This window comes from Rattus rattus, chromosome 4 (assembly GCF_011064425.1).
Source record: "Rattus rattus isolate New Zealand chromosome 4, Rrattus_CSIRO_v1, whole genome shotgun sequence".
In the NCBI taxonomy this organism is placed as follows: domain Eukaryota; kingdom Metazoa; phylum Chordata; class Mammalia; order Rodentia; family Muridae; genus Rattus; species Rattus rattus.
This window is the reverse complement of record NC_046157.1, coordinates 90,303,503-90,319,748: the sequence shown is the minus strand read 5'-3', so window position 1 is coordinate 90,319,748 and position 16,246 is coordinate 90,303,503.

The following is a 16,246-nucleotide window of genomic DNA, read 5'->3' as shown; positions in this document are numbered from 1 at the left end:
ATCAAATGATAGAGATGTATGCATTTTAATTTTTGACAGATGTTGCCAAATTGCTTTTTAAGAGGTCGACTTCAATTTAGCACACCACCAACAGATGTTTGCTAAGCATATGGACCATGTATCCTTGTAGTTTTGACAATTTTTTCCATAGGATGACTGACCTTTCATTGTAAATAATATTAACATTCATATATCAAAGGAATTAGCACGTTGTCCTTGGTTGCACTTTCTCAAGAATGTTAAACTTGAAGATTGCTTATAGCAGTTTTTATCAAGTTTGAAAATTTTAATATTTAATCAAATAAATATAGCAATCTTTATTCTTTTGCTTTTAAGATTTTCAGTCTCAGTGAAAAGAGAATTCTGAGTGTGTGTGTCCCTCCAGTTGCTTTGTAATTTTGTGGCTTGAGTATATCTGTCAGTTTTTTTCTCATGATACAGAGGAACAGCTTAATTTTTAATAGTAGGTGCCCTAACATAACTTATTTCCTACCGATATACCCAATTCCCATTCATGTTCATGTGTAATTCTGGTTTCTGTATCCTGAGGCTGTATCTTGCATCCCCAATGCCAGGTGACCATCACTACTTCTTTGCTCCCCCACGCCAGTACGGTTTATTCAGGTCACTGTTGATAATATATATGCACATGAGTAGGGGGTGGATACAGGCATGCAGAAACTTAACAGAAGTTTTATTGTTCCCCCAAAACTGGCACTCCAGGAGCTCATTGTCATTTTAAGCAGGGCTGCTGCTGGCTCCCAGGCCCTGAACATGCTCTGTGACTGAATACTCAGGTTGTGTTGCTTCATCTATTTTTAGTTACATAAATGAGTCTCCTGGCAATTGGCACTGCTATGGAGTCAACAACCACAGACTTCTGCTCTAGTACCCATGTGTAAGGGGCTAGTGTCAAGAGAAGTTGCATGCTAGCATTTGTCAGATTATCACGACTTGATAGAGAAGCAGGAACATTGAGGAATGCAGGCTGTGCTGGGATCAGCACTCACTTTTCAGTTCATCATACTGGGGGTGGTGGTGGCGATATTGTCATTCTATGGTGCCAAAAGTGAAGCACACTGTCTGTATTCATGATGTCAGGAATCCCAAGAATGCTTAGGAATGAATCAGTGTGGACACTTGACCCTCACTAGCATTCATGTATCTTTTTTGCTCTCTCTTTCTCTTTCCTCCCTTCATTCTTTTCTTTCTTTTTCTCCTGACTGCTTAGCTTTTCTTCAATTCAGAACTTGAAAGGAGCTGTCTCCTGATTACTTTGGTGACCCGTTATCCTCTCCTTTCTTTTCCCATCCTAGGATAGCATCTCTGTTACATTCGATCTTTTTCTGCTGTGTAGTCTAGCATCTGCAGTCTCCCTGTGGTTGTAAGTGGATTTATAATCTGGGTCTCCCTGAGCTCTGTTTATAGCATTTGATGGAAATTTCCAGAAGATATATGAGCAGATATTTATCCACCCCAACACAGACCAAAAAACACCACTGTCCAAGTCTGGCTTGTGAATACATTTGTTTATTGGGGTTTCTTACAGGAATGAAAGTGAGGGGTTGCTTGCAGGAACATGAAAGACTCAAAGACAGCAGCATCTCTGAAAGGTCAATCCAGGCCCTGGGTAAGATCTCAGACTGTACCTCCGGCACTTCCTCTCCAACTTGACCTCCACCAATGAGTCTCCCCTCCCCAGCAATTGTTGCCTGCCCAGTTGATCACAGTGTGGGACAGGTCTTAGGAGCATAGTAATATTTCCTTGGCTACTTAAACCAGCCGAACCCCCCTCCAGGAGGGAATGTTAGTCAGAGGCAATACTACGCAGTATATTCCTTAAATACATTCAGGTTGAATTGAATTAAAAAAAAAACAAACTTCTAAATGTTTGGAATTCTTATCAAAACAATTGTACTAGTTTTGATAAAAATAAAATTGCTTTGGCATTGCTATCTCTCTCTCTCTGTAATATTCTTTGGTTTTACTCTCATACTTGAACTGTAATATATCCTAAGAGTTTAAGAATATGAGCCTTAATTTAATCACATCTACAAAGAAACTTTCTGGTTGCAGTTTCTTTTGTTAGGGTGTTAGCGTGATGCTGCTATCTGTAGGTAAAATCCATCTAGTTGAAGGAATAATAACATGAAGTTGTGTGTGTGTGTGTGTGTGGGGGGATATGTGTGTGTGGGAATATGTGTGTGTAGAGGGTACATGCATGTGCATGTGTGTATGTGATGTAATGTGTGTGGTATGTGCTTTGGTGTTAGTGTGTGCGTGTATAAAAGCTGGTGGAATGGAACCCAGAGTCTTGTGCATGTTAGCCAATGGTTCTAGCACTGAGCTACAGTTCTAGCCTAACAACTCTTTTTGTTTAATTTATTTACTTTCATTTTGTGTCAAGTTCACAATTTTGATAAATTTCTACATCCTCATAAACACAGGAATCACTATATGCCACCCTTCTGTTTGTTTTCAGTCTTTTTTCTCTCTTTAAGCGACAGACAACCATGGACCTGATTGATGGTACAGACTAGATTGTCTCTCTTTCTTGATGTCATATGAATTGCAGAAGTACAATTCATCTATACAATCCTCTGTAGACTTGCCACACTGTTATAAAAGTATTCTTTTCACTGCTGAGTACACTTTTTTATCTACTCCCCAGTTGACAGGAGTTCTAGAAGGTTCCACTTAGAGATTCTCCTGAATAAGGCTGTTTTGAATATTTGCATATACTGTTTGTGTGCATGTGTGGTGTGTGTGCATGTGTTGTGTGTGTATACAGGTGGTGTGTGTGTGTGTGTGTGTGTGTGTGTGTGTGTGTGTGTGTGTGCATGGTGCTTAAGTTTGCTCTTATGCTTTTGATTCTTTCATTAGAATCTGTCTCCCCATTTGATTTCCTTGGCCACCAGAGAGCCAAACCTTGAAATGAACAGATGTGGAAAAAGTTAGTAACAAATGTTAGAATGTTCCCAGAGAAGCTTTGGGGTTTCCTTTTGGGCTTCTTAGTTTCATTAATAAAAGAATTTAGAAGTTGACTCAAAGAAATATCAAAGGTGAAACTATAAGAGAAAAAGAGTGCCCATAGTCATGTGAAAAATCCCAGGAGCTTCCAGGAAGAGAGGTAGAGAAAGTCATGGCTTTTATGTTAGGCCTGGAATAGCCACCTTATTAAGAAAAGAAAGAGCATGACTGGAGCTGGACCTTGGCTAAGTCATGGGTTTTTCTTTCTTCCACCCTTCTCTACTCTTTCTCCATCTCTTCAACCCCTAACACTAGAAAGAAGAGAAAGAAGGACTGGAATCAGAGGGGGTGATGTTAGCATTAGACTACTTCCTGCTGGTTAGAGGCATCTAATTTCTTTAGGCAAATTTGATCTTGGCCATCAGGATACCTAAGTTCTTCATCTTTTTTCCTTTTTGCACACAACTACTTAACAAACGATGGCAGCCAAGTAATAACCAACAGCACATCCTGCCTCTTGGGGCCCTATCATACTCTCTGAAAAGTCCCCAGAATTCCAAATGTCACGTAATTGCAGAAACTGTTGCAGCTGAAAAAATAACCCCTTTGCTAAAGCATGAGGCAAATCACAGTCAGCTGCTGTGGACAATCTGAAGCAGCCCCATATCCTCCACCTGGGATTGAAACAAAACATATTATAATATTTCTGTGTGTGTGTTTTTTTTAAAAGAAGCTAAACTGCCAAAATGGTCACCACCATGTCCAAGATTGGAAGTGTCCTAGTCAACTGAGAAAGAGCCCTCAGGTACCAGTCTCCTGGTGTGTGGTCTGGTATAGCCTTCCACCCTGCTGCTTGTGTTTCCTTACTTTGTGTCCAGCATGAGACAGGAAACAGGCTAGAAAAGAAGGGTTTCCCTCACTTGCTGGTGATAATTTGGCCATTTGTCTCCTAAAATGTCTGTGGGGCTTTTTCCGTTTCAGTTTTAGTGGAAGAACAGCCACTTTAAAGAAAGATTTTAACTTCTCCTTCAGTTAGAATTTAATCTCTCAATTGGTCTAGTGGACAAATGGTTCCACTGAGGAAGCAAGAATTTGGAGAGGACACGAGAACATGGAAATACAAGGCAGTGATTTTGATACAAGCAGAATAGGTTAGTCTTTTAAGGATATTTGCATGATGAATTATACTGCAAGGAATCAAACATGTGAATATAAGTAGAGATATAACTAACTTTCTAAGCTACATAAATATCAGATTCCACTAGTGTCCCTTTTTTCTAGCCATGAAACTCCTAGAGGAACCCACGCAGATAATAATATTGAATCATCAGTCAATAACATGTTAATGTCCTTTCAGGATTGAAATGAGATGAGAGTGATTTGTAGTGATAAAAATAATAAATTTGTAGATCTGATTGAGAGAATATCTACAGTTTATCCTAGCCTGGCTCTTAACTTACATCCCAACCTCTTACAGGGTTGTGAATACATCAAAGTCTCTTTGAGAAAATAACAAAGAACTGAACATTTTTAGCTCATATGGTAATAGATGCCAATTTTATTCTTGGACAAAATCTACCAGAACAAGAGGTGAAAACAGGATAGAAGTGGGAGGTGAGGCACAGGGTCCCAGACCTCAGGCCCAACTTCTGTGCAGAGGATTTAATAGCAATAAAGACAGAATTCCCAGGGCAGGAGTTTCCATTCCCACCTCTAATTATGCTTTCGTACTGAGGTACAGTTAAGAATTTTTTAGTTATTCTGAACCACAGTGCTCTTATCCATTGTCCCCTGATAGAATAAAGACAGAAACTGATATTAAATATAAATACCAGGTATCTTAGAATACTCCCAGTAGCAACATCTTCAGCTGTAGGAGACTATAAGAGTCAATCCTCCATTGGCCAACTAAAGACACTTAATTTTGAGGAAGGTCCCTAATTCTTTGGTAATTATATAGCTGTATAACTAGTTAAATAGGATTTATTATGTTCTTGTTTCCAGAGATTGTTCCCTTAAAAATATGCACTCTATAAGGGTTGAAAAGTTTGATTACCAGTTAAGAGGGTTTGCTGCTCTTCTAGACGAATTGAGTACGGTACCCAGCCTACCACAGACAGCTCACAATTGGAAGATGAATGCCCTCTTTCTGCATCCATAGACACCAACATTCATGTGTGTATACTCTCATGTGTGTATGTAACTAAAAACAAAATAGGGTTGGAGAGATAACAAAGTAAGTTAAGGCCTGTATTCACACTTAGAAGGATATTACTCTATTCCCAGAATCCATAGTTTGTTTTTTCTTTAGCTTCCCTTTTAGGGGCTAGAGAGATTGCTCACTGGTTAAGAACACTTGTTATTTTTCCTGAGGACACGTAACTCTAATTCTAAGGCCTCTGCAGTCACCAGGCACATGTGTAATGCACATAAATATGTGCAAGCAAAACACTTGTATGCATAAAATAAAATAATCTTTTAAAAAAACACATCCTTAAAAACATCTACACACTCTTCTTTTGCCTTTCTAACTTTCTCCCTGTCTATGCTCTCTTCCTCTGTATTATAGTATGGCTAGATGCTGGGTTGAAAATTCGTTTCCAGTGGGAAATGTCTTTGATCCTATGAGGTTTATTCCAAGCTCTTTAGAGAAGAAACATAGACCTTCTGGATGTTACTAATAGTTACTAAGAGTCCACTCTTCTGCGTCTGGCTAAGCAGTCATGTGCCACTTGTAGGTTCAGCCATTCCTGAGTTCTGCTGGAGTATGCAGTGGTCTGTGTATGAAGCAGTGAACATAGCAGAGGACATGATTGGGAGATAGCTCGGCACCAAGTATTTCTTTTAATTTTTGATGCAGACGTCGAACCTATAACCTTGTATATGATAGGCACATGTAAGATAAGCATGTGATTTACTGCTGAGCTGTATCTCAGCCTCTGTTTTATTCTTTCTGATGCTACCATTTGAGAATCTTGGTGTTGTTGCTGATAAAGCTGGGGTTCCACACCCTGTGTATGTGAGGCCAATGCAAGTCTACAGAACCAGATCTTTTTGCAGAGATTTCGGAAAGACATGGCTTCTATGATATAAAAAGCCTGTTTCTGAAGCTTTACTTGTGTCTTCATTTTTCTTCTATATGAGTATCTTGGAAGTAAGAGGGAAAACTTGTCATGAGTTAGGCTACACAGCTATCTCTTGGTACCCAGAAGATCCAGGCTTCTTCTTAGGTTTTTGCAGAGAAGAGAACCTGCTGTGTCTTCCAGGGCACAGGGATTAGTGAAGTGGCAACACATTCAGTTTTGTGCCAAAACACATTTTTTGGCAATGATTCACTGTGTTGCTCAACCCAACTCAAACTTGCCAACTCACTATCCTATCTTCCCGCTCCACAGTTCCTTGAGTTCCTTGATTTCAGACATGAACCACAATACAGGCTTTTAGGGAAAAATTACATAAATACTGACAACCATTTTTTCTAGAAGAAATAATAACTAATCAGAAAGAAAAAACACAATCGGGGGAAGACTGTGTTTCAAAATAAACAAAAGGATCATCTCATGATTTGTGACCAAGGGATGAATCATTCAGTCAGTCTTTGAAATTTCTTCTCAGTTGTATCACAAGTGAAGTCTCTAAGAAGTGAGCACAGAAATTGGCACACACCAAGAGGCAGTTTGTCATACAGCGTCTGATGCATGACTTGACACTGCGTAATCTGTAGATTTTGTCATGGTTGACAGTAAGAAAGCAGGGCAGCCTAGGGAATTGTTTGAAGAGTCACCTGGAAGTGAGGTATCTAATTAATTGGAATTTAATGTCATTTTTACAAAAAAAAAAAAAAAGGCAAAAACCAGCCACATTCTCTTAGAAGGATAGTCTCAAGGTCAGTTACTAATTCTCTTCCTTCCTGAAATGTCTTGAGCTGGGTCCCCACAGATCAAATTGCCATAGGTATTTTCTTCCATGTTCCTATTGGGATGGCCTATTAAGCCCTGCTTAGGGTGTCCAACTCTTTTGTAGTTCTAAGTTCCAACTTCTTCCACATACCTCCAACATGCTGTTTGCATGTTCAAGCCTACCACAGCGGTTCTTATACACTGTCACCAAAGTCTGGCTTAGTCAATATTCCATGGTCACGAAGAGATACCATAACCAAAGAAACTCTTATGATAAAAGCATTTATTAGGGGGCTTGCTTACAGTTTTAGAGTATTAGTATGTGATCACCATGGTGGGAAGAACACAGGAACAGGTATGTCACCAAAATAATAACTGGCAGCTTTACATCAGGATCTGTCAGCAACAACATGACAACATGTCTGAGAGAACAATAGTGGCCATTTTGAAAACTCAATGCCCAGCCCCAGTCACACACTTTCCTCAACAAGGCTACACCTCATAGTCCTTCCAATACTTTCAAATAACGTCACTCCCTGATGACTAAACATTCAAATACATGAGCCTTTTGGGGCTATTTGTTAAACTACCACAAAGGTTAAACATGTACTCAGTGTTGGACTTTGCTATGCTACAAAAGGAAGAGGCCTAGAAAAATGGCCTGTTTTGTCATCTCATGTTGCAAAAACTATGAGAGAGGTAACAAGAGTCAATGTTGAATTATAGGAGAGCTGAGAACTGTTGGCTACATTCAGAGTTATAGACTCCATGTTGTCATTTGGAACTTGATATTTCATTTACTAATCAAAATACACATTTTTTACTTTCTGTGTGTTAGGATATAATAAATGATTACAAGTTAGGATTTTAATCTGAACTCAAGAATGTTAGATAAAAAAATCTGAGAGTGTTCTAAACCTTTCAAGGAGGCAGAACAGAATGCTTGGGAAGGTTTTTCTGACTTGGAATTGTAAAAGTCTAGATAAGAGATCAGAATTAACTTTTTGGAGGAACAAACTGAGCCAGGAGCTACACTACTCAAGAAAATAAAAATATGGTGTCAGACACAGGGTGTGAATGCAGACACAGGTAGGAACAGAGCTATGAGAACCATGCCATGGACATGCCTTCAACCGCATTTTAAGTTTATAAGGAATTGAGAAGCACTTGAACTGGACTGTTCTCAGATGTGCTACATCTGCTGAACATGACTTCTTTTACATTCCCTTGTGTATAAATGGAGCAGATAATTATGAAGTTATTGGGACAAGATTAGGATATAAACAAGTATCAATAAATCAAGGGACGGATCTGCATTAGACTTGAAGACCATGTAATCCAGTCCATGCAATCAGGGTTATGGGCACTGAGGAATGTGGAGAGCTTTTGGGGCCACCCTCTAGGAATTTGGCAGGAATTTGACATTGGGTTAGGACATGGCCATAGGCTTAGGCAGGAATTTGTCGTTGGGCTAGGGCTCAGGAAGTAAGCTCAGATATGAATATTTACATTTGGGCTAATACAAAGCTCAAAGTAAACTCAGCAGAGGAATGTGTGGCATAAGATAAACTTGGTCATCTTGATAAGCCCCTAGAAACACTGATCTTGGGCCTTTGTTTATTGCCTTGTTTGTTCCTTGACCTAGAACTGACCTTGTTCTTTACCTGTACTTAGAATGGTGTAAAAGCAGACTGGAGAACAGTAAACTTGCTCTACCCTCAGCAGTGGCTGGAGTCAGGTTACAGTGTTGTCTAATTGTCTTTTTCCTTTCAATCCTTGCTGCTCCCTCCCTTGAGACCAGGTTGACTGACTGAACTGTCTTGGTCAGAGGAACAAGTACAGGAGGCTGAGATCTAATAAAGACACTGTAACTGGATTGTTTAAAAGATACAGCAAAGCTAAGAAACAAAGAGAACCCTGTCTTTTTTCTGTTTCTATCACAGAAGAGAGCATAGGTTTTCAATTCCAAATGAAATCACACTGTAGGTCAATGGATTTCATTTTACTTTATGCCATGCTTCCTAAGCAACCACCTTGAAGTGAATACTTCCTTTTTATTTGTATTTCATTTTGTTCTGTTTTGCTTTGCTTTGTAACTCTTTCAGGGAGAGTTGGCTTCTACTCAAAGACAAACTGTCCCATTTTGATTATGTAAGCTATTCCATGGTGTGCATCAGCTTATCCCAGAGAGTAATGTCATGCATGAGTTCCGTTTGCATGGGTCTGGAATTGGAAGGCAAATTGGCTGGGTCTTATGTCAGAACCTCACATAGACTGCAATTAATGTATAGGCAGGTGTACTTTGTAGTGTGTACACCATAGACTGCTATTGTTGTAGCCGTCATTAGAACAAATGCCCAACTCAAGGGTTGTGAGACCAAAACTGGAACAAGGACAACGTACTTTGCAAGTTAATGGGAAACAAAAATGGGAAAAATATGCCTCTCAGATTAAGGGTTTTGTTTGCAGCTGAGGGTTTAGAATAACTTACTTTTTGTCTTATATTTATTTGACATATCTACGCCAGATGTGCTTGATCACGTATGCCCATCTGTGGACAGGAAGTATGCCAGGATATACACTTGACCCTGATTGGATGTAGGCAGAAGGAGGTACATAAGCAGAATGTGTGTAAGGACATATGCTTGCCCCTGGTTTGACCTGATGGCAAATTCTGTGAATTATGGATTTTGCCTTTTAAACCCCTGAAAAACATGACTCGTGGCCATTTTCTGGAAGTCTGTCTTCCTGGCCAGTTTTAATTAAATTTGGTTTTCATTTATGGTGTTGTTCTTATTCTTGACCGGTTGGTTAACATGGTCTCCTGAATTAAGACCTGATTCCAGGTTGCCATAGGGTGGGTTCTTTAAAACTTACTAAACTGAAGCCTCAGTCTCTTGTCAGGTTTTGCTCAGATACTAGTGAGATGTGCCCAAAGGAAATAATACTAGAGAGGGAGGGCAGAGTCCTTTGTCACCTCACAGTGGAGGTGACATCATTTCACTTGTTTTGTATTTGCAGGAAGAATCCACTAGTTCCTGCCTTGAATCAGGAGGAAGAGGTCACAGGAAGGCATGAACACCAGGAGGCAGGGATCTCTCTGGGGCCTCTCAGCAGCTGGATGTCACACTTTCTTTTCCCGAAAATTGTTATGACAGAGACAGGAGCCCATTGTGACGATTGAAATAATACAGCTAATTACCTAGAAAACACAGACCCCCATGCACTGAATTGGAAACCCTCGGTAAATGAAAGATGTTCTTTGCTTTGAATGCTTGTTATTTCAACTGACTCAGTCCTGATTTTATTTAGAGCAATAGAAATACAGCCACATAATAGCTCTTGTGTGTCTACCGTGGCCTCTAATGTGGTCCTCTCTTTGAGTAACCTACTTTTAAACAGGCCCCAGTGAATAAAAGAAGTGAGGTCCCTCGACATATGGTTTTCAAAGTATATTTACACTCCATTTGGGTCAACAACCTTGATATTTGGCAGAAGTCTCAGAGCAGATGATGAAAATATTTTATCTCACATTTGAACTGAGTCTTGTGTTGATATTTCAACTTACAGGGGAGGGATTTAATGAGGACAGGGTGGGGGAAGGTAACAGGAAGGCATAGGTGAGGGTAAAGAACTTTCATTAAGCCTCAAAATTTACAGTGATTCAATTCTTTTTAAAAAGATATTTTAGCAGCAAACCTGTGAATTTGGGAGCCCACTCGCCCCACCCAAAATTAAAAAAAAAATCATGTTTATCCCAGAATAGTTCAAGAGAGACAGAACAATTCACATTTAACTCATGCTTTAATGAGACAATGAGGGAAAAAAGTGTCAGTCTTGAGTGTTTGTGTGTGAATGTCAAGGGCATGCCATTTTGCTTTGGAAAAGAAATAGCCTTGTGTACATTCCTGTTCTGTTGTTCTCCAGCAGGGCTAAGCTATTTACGTGGAACTGTTGGGGCAGTGGTGGTGCTTTAAATATTAAGAAGCCATTTCCTTTGAATTGTAGTTTTTAAGAAATAAGAATGACAATGCTATAAACTTAGGCCATTTATTTTCTAGATAGCCTGAGGCATACATATCATCTCAAAACCTCTCAGTGGGATGATATTCAGGGAGACAGGTTAGCGATGCCAAAAATAGTGTCTGAAATATGCTATGTGGAGATCCTGCCTGACTCTGGGAACTCCAGTTGAAAGTTCAGATAGCGAAGTCTTGTCTCCACTCAATCTTTGCTTCTTTTTGATGGGAGAGATAGACGCACAAAGAAAGCATGTCTTTTAGAGCATTTGATGTGGATGCTACTTCAGCTGAGGAACAACATCATGGTCTTTTTATTAATTTCCACACCAACAGTGAGCATTGTCTAGGTCACCTGGTACCTCTTCATTCTAGTTGCTATGCGTGAAATGCAGACCCACAGACCCAATTTTAGCTGTTGTGGGAAGTCTTAGCCATTCTTTTTCTTAAAGCCTAGACTGACTTTGCTCTATTTTTTTCTCTAATTTTAACTTTCTGTTTTATTAACTCTGAAATGAAGAGGACAATAATATCTGGTAAGATTGTTAGGATAAAATAAATTGAAATATAAAGGTTTGGATGTAGAATATGCCATCATGTCTGGGCATGTCTTTGCTACGTTTAGAATTTTCTACAAGTTTAAGCTCACTGCTTCATTTTTTTTCAGGATCTGCATCTAAGTAATAAATGTCATATTACATGTTCTGACAACATGGCAGACTTACGTTACACCTGAAAGGGGCTTTACAAATCTTCATGCTTCTGTGGTTTCTTTCTGTAGTGTCCTGAGTTAGGGTGTCATTATATTGCTAGACTGACCTTAAAGTAAAAGTATTAGCTTTCTGTCTCTGTACCCCCAGTGCTGGAACTCTAGAAGTCTGCCACCATCTTCCAGCTAAGGTTTATCTTCCAAATTCAGATTCAGGACAATGTCTACTATATATGCTTATGAATATCTAGGAGAGTTTGGAGCTTTAGTAAGGAACTGTGTGGAGTGTAACCTTTGACTCTAAGAGGGATGAATGTGTTTTCTATCTATTATAGATAGCCTCCAGTTTCTTGTGAAAAGGTATTAAGTAGTATAATTTATGAAGGTTTTAGGGGAAAAAAGTACATATTCAATGTACATAGCATACAGTAACATAACTCATGAAAGAGAATATATGAAAAGAAGGAAAGATATGAGCAGAAGGAAGACTAACTACAGACGTGGGATATTGATGTCCTACATGGAGCCCATGCACACAAACCACAATGATGCTACCTACATCTTTCTAGAGATGTGGTATGTATCTTGTTTACATGTGTTGGACACACTCCCTCATTGTTACTTTTTTATCTTTATTCAATTTTATCTAACTTCTTTTCAGTTATTTTTCTTTGGCTATGTGTGTGTGTGTGCTTTGTGTGTGTTTGTTGTTTGGACAGGATGTCTCACTGAACCAGACTTATCTTTTTGACTAGATTGGCTAGATGTCCTAAAGCACACTGTTTCCACATCTCAATACTGTAGTTACAGGCACGCGTAGCCATGCAAAGCTTTTGCAGGTGTGCCAAGGATTTAAACTCAGGTTTTCAAGCTTTCTCACCAAGCGTTGTTAGCCACTGAGCCATATCCCTAGACTTACAACTGCTGCTCTGGTCTCAACTTCTTCGCTTAACATTGGTAAGGTTTTAGGCCCAAAACTAGGGCAGTATCTACCGAGTTCTCTCTGGTGTTCCTAGAGGTTGAGTTTCTCTGAGCTTTGTGATTTGTAGAGTGAGTCACTTGACTAATAGCCAATTGTCTCTCACATTTTTGTCCAACCACCCTCTCTTTTGTAGATTTTCATTCTTAACATTCATGATTGTTAGTAGGGTCCATGTAATATATGTCCATTTCCTTTGCTTTTTTAACAAAAATCTCCTACAGCACTTGGATCTCAAGTCAGAGATTATCAGAGACAGTGCAGTCCTATCATCCCTTATGTTCCAGAAAGGCTATAACAATGGGTCAGCTATTCTTTGACAATCACCAGGTCATGTAGTTAGCCTTCCCAAGATCTTGGAGGAAGGACATAGAAACCAGCATGTGGTTCAGTATCTGTTTAAATCCATACATGCAAGCTTCTCTTAGCAGCAACTTCCATTCCTCCACATATCAGCCACTTTTGGAATTCCAGCTATTGATTTTAAATCACCAATTAAATGATATGTTGGCATGTATGGGAGACAAAGAACCAAACACCATATAAAACTCTCAGCCTTGCTGGACTGGAGATTCTATTTTTAAACACTGTTTTCTTGAAGAATCCTTGGTATCCCATGCCTTTGTTCAGACAGAATCCTACAACATTTCAGTTCCCTCAAAAACACTTATTGTCCTTCCAAGCACTCATCTCTATAGCAGAGTATGTATGTTCACCCATAGTTGCCTCTTAATAATTGCTGAATTATACTGTACAGGGAGTTTAATTCTTTGATGGATTTAAGGGCACCTGGATGCAAGAAGGAAGAAGAAAGAAGAATACTTCAATCACCAACAGCCTCTCAGGCAGCCAAGTATTGATTATTATACAATTATAAACTTGAGTGGAAGGAAACACTGTTAATAACCATAAACACACTGATGGGTCAAGAGATTAATTCATTTGAGATAAAGGTTAATTAATGGGATGAATATATGACAAAGACATCACACAGCGATATTTTAATTGGTAGTTACATCATTATTGAGGAAGATAAGAGAGAAAAGTGTGCTGTTTCTAATTTCATCCTGGTGCTTTGGACTTTACTATCAAATGTATTCTAGTTTGCTTCTCTGTTGCTATGATAAAAAACTGACCAATCCAACTTAGTAGAGGAAAGGGTTTTCTTTGTTTTAGTCTTTATTTTTTGGTTTTGTTTTATATATATATTTTTATAGCTGCAGTCCATATCCAAGCAGTAACTCAAGGCAGAAGATTGAAGCAAAATCCTCTGAAGATTGCTGCTTACGGTTCTATCCCCTCACTTGCTTATTTCCCTTTTGTGTACAGCCCATGGTCACATACCTAGCGATGGGACTACTTGGACCATCATATATTAGCAACAAAGAAAATGTTCCCATAGAGCAGTGGTTCTCACCCTCTCTAATGTTGTGGCCCTTTAATTATTTCTTCATGCTGTGCTGACCCTGGACTATAACATTGCTTCAGTGATACTTCAAAACTAAGTTTGATACTGTTATGAATTGTAATGTAAACATCTGATATGCAGTACATCTGTGAAAGGTCATTAAGCCCCAAAGGGGTTATGACACATAGGTTGAGAATTATTGCCACACAGCTATCCACAGGTCCATTTCACAGAGGCAGTTCTTCAACTGAGGCTCCTTCTCAGGTGTGTCAAGCTGACGACAAAGACTGGTCATCACAAAAGGACAGAGTATCAGATCTGGTGTCCTGACAATCTCTGAGTACTAAGCACCAGATTTCTGTCTACTTGTCAGTTGTTAATCCTTCAGTTGTTAAGAGGGACTCTTCCTCTTCCTCCTTTTTCCCATTGCTTGCCAAAACCTTCTGTAAAAGAGATACAGAAATAGTAGAGCCTCTCCTTTATGGACTCAAATGGCCATGTTATACTTGTCTGCAGAAGAAACACTTGGTTGTCATAAAAGTAACTTTTGGTGACAAAAGATGTGTATAGACCATGTGTTGAAGAGGTCTATTCATGCTATTTGCACACAGACTATAAACCTTGTCAGGAAGACTGTATGATATCATAAACTAATGAAATAATGATGTTGATATGGTCCTTTTGTAAGCGGTATAACCAATGAGGTTTTGAGTAACAGACTTCATTTTAAATGGTTATCAAGGTGTCTTTTAAAATTTAAAAGCTAATTGAAATATTCGTTGTAGTTACTTCACTTAGAAGAATTCACCTTGCATTGTGTTATGCTTGCTTCTGGACTGGAGTTTTTAGTATTCCTGCTTTGTTGGTGGATGGTGGTAAAGAGGTAGTACAGAGAAAGGGGCTCCTTTTGGTGTTCTGTTTGGTTGTGTGGGAAGCTCCTGTGTCTCAAGGTGTGCTGTAGTATGCAGGGCATCAGCATCCTGGGCTTCTTCAGTGTGCTCTTTCCTGAACTCACCTTGTTCACTTGCTTCTCACGAGCAGTTTTCCTTCCCTTAGTCCACTGACTGCCATTCTTACAGAGGCCACTTAGCAGACATCTTAGTGAACATCTGTATCTTCACCAACAGAGTCTTGAAGTTCCTGTTCCAAATATGCCCCATCACTGGGTACCCTTTTCCTACACCAGGCATCCTTCAGCATTCTCTTTTATCCTTTCTTAGGATCTGATCCCCTATTAATAATTAATACTCCTTTACATTAATCATTCCCTTTTCAAACTATTACACGGTTTCTGTCTTTTCACTGTGCTTGCTGTATATGTCAAGTAGCAGATGTTGCTAGCCCTTATAATATCTGTGGTATGCATACCATTCCTGCTGTGGCCAGTACATCCCAAACAAGCACCTTGAACTCTCCCCTCAGACTTTGGCTTATCATATACATGAGGCAGGCCAGGAATATGGTGGCATTCAAGTCACTGAAAGCAGCCTTCAGACTCTTGACTTATATATAAGCTGGAGGATGAATAGTAATCTGACTTCTGCATTATTACATTGTATTTTAAAAATACAATATGTTCATTATTTTTATTTGAGAAGTGTATACTTACATACGATATATTTCGGTCATATTCACTCCTGAGTTTGCCTGGCTCATTTCAGATCTACATGAGTTCTCAATTTCATGTCTTCTTTTTGTTTGTGGGATTTTTCCTATTCACTCACTGATTCAGTTTGCACTATCTATGAACTTTTCGATTTGGAGTCACCCTCTGGAGAATTTTCAACTTATCAGGCTCCACACTAAAAGAAAATGTACTCTTCCTCTCTCACAAACCAACAACCATCAATAATTCCCCAGCTCTGGGTAGGGTTTGATCTTGTGGCGGGTCTTTGCAGCCAATGCATAACTCACAGCTGCTGTGACTTTGATAGTGAAGTCCCAATGTTTACAGAAGACACTGTTTTGTCCCAGTCCTCTCATTCTCTCCATCCTCTGGCTCTTTTAGCCTTTCTCCCTGTCTTCTGTGAACCTTGTGGGGAGGGGAGAGGATGTTCTGTTTGTGTCTGGGTACTCTGCTGACTGAGCAGTGAGAGTTTCTGCATCAGCTCCTGTCTACTGCATTAACAGATTTCTGATGAGGTCTGAGAGCTGCCCTAATTCTTAGTCCTATTCTGTGGTACCTCCAAACTCCCTAAAGTGTCTGAGCTTCTGAGGTGCAGGGCAATCTTCTGCAGAAATAAAACCACTCATTGGATCTTT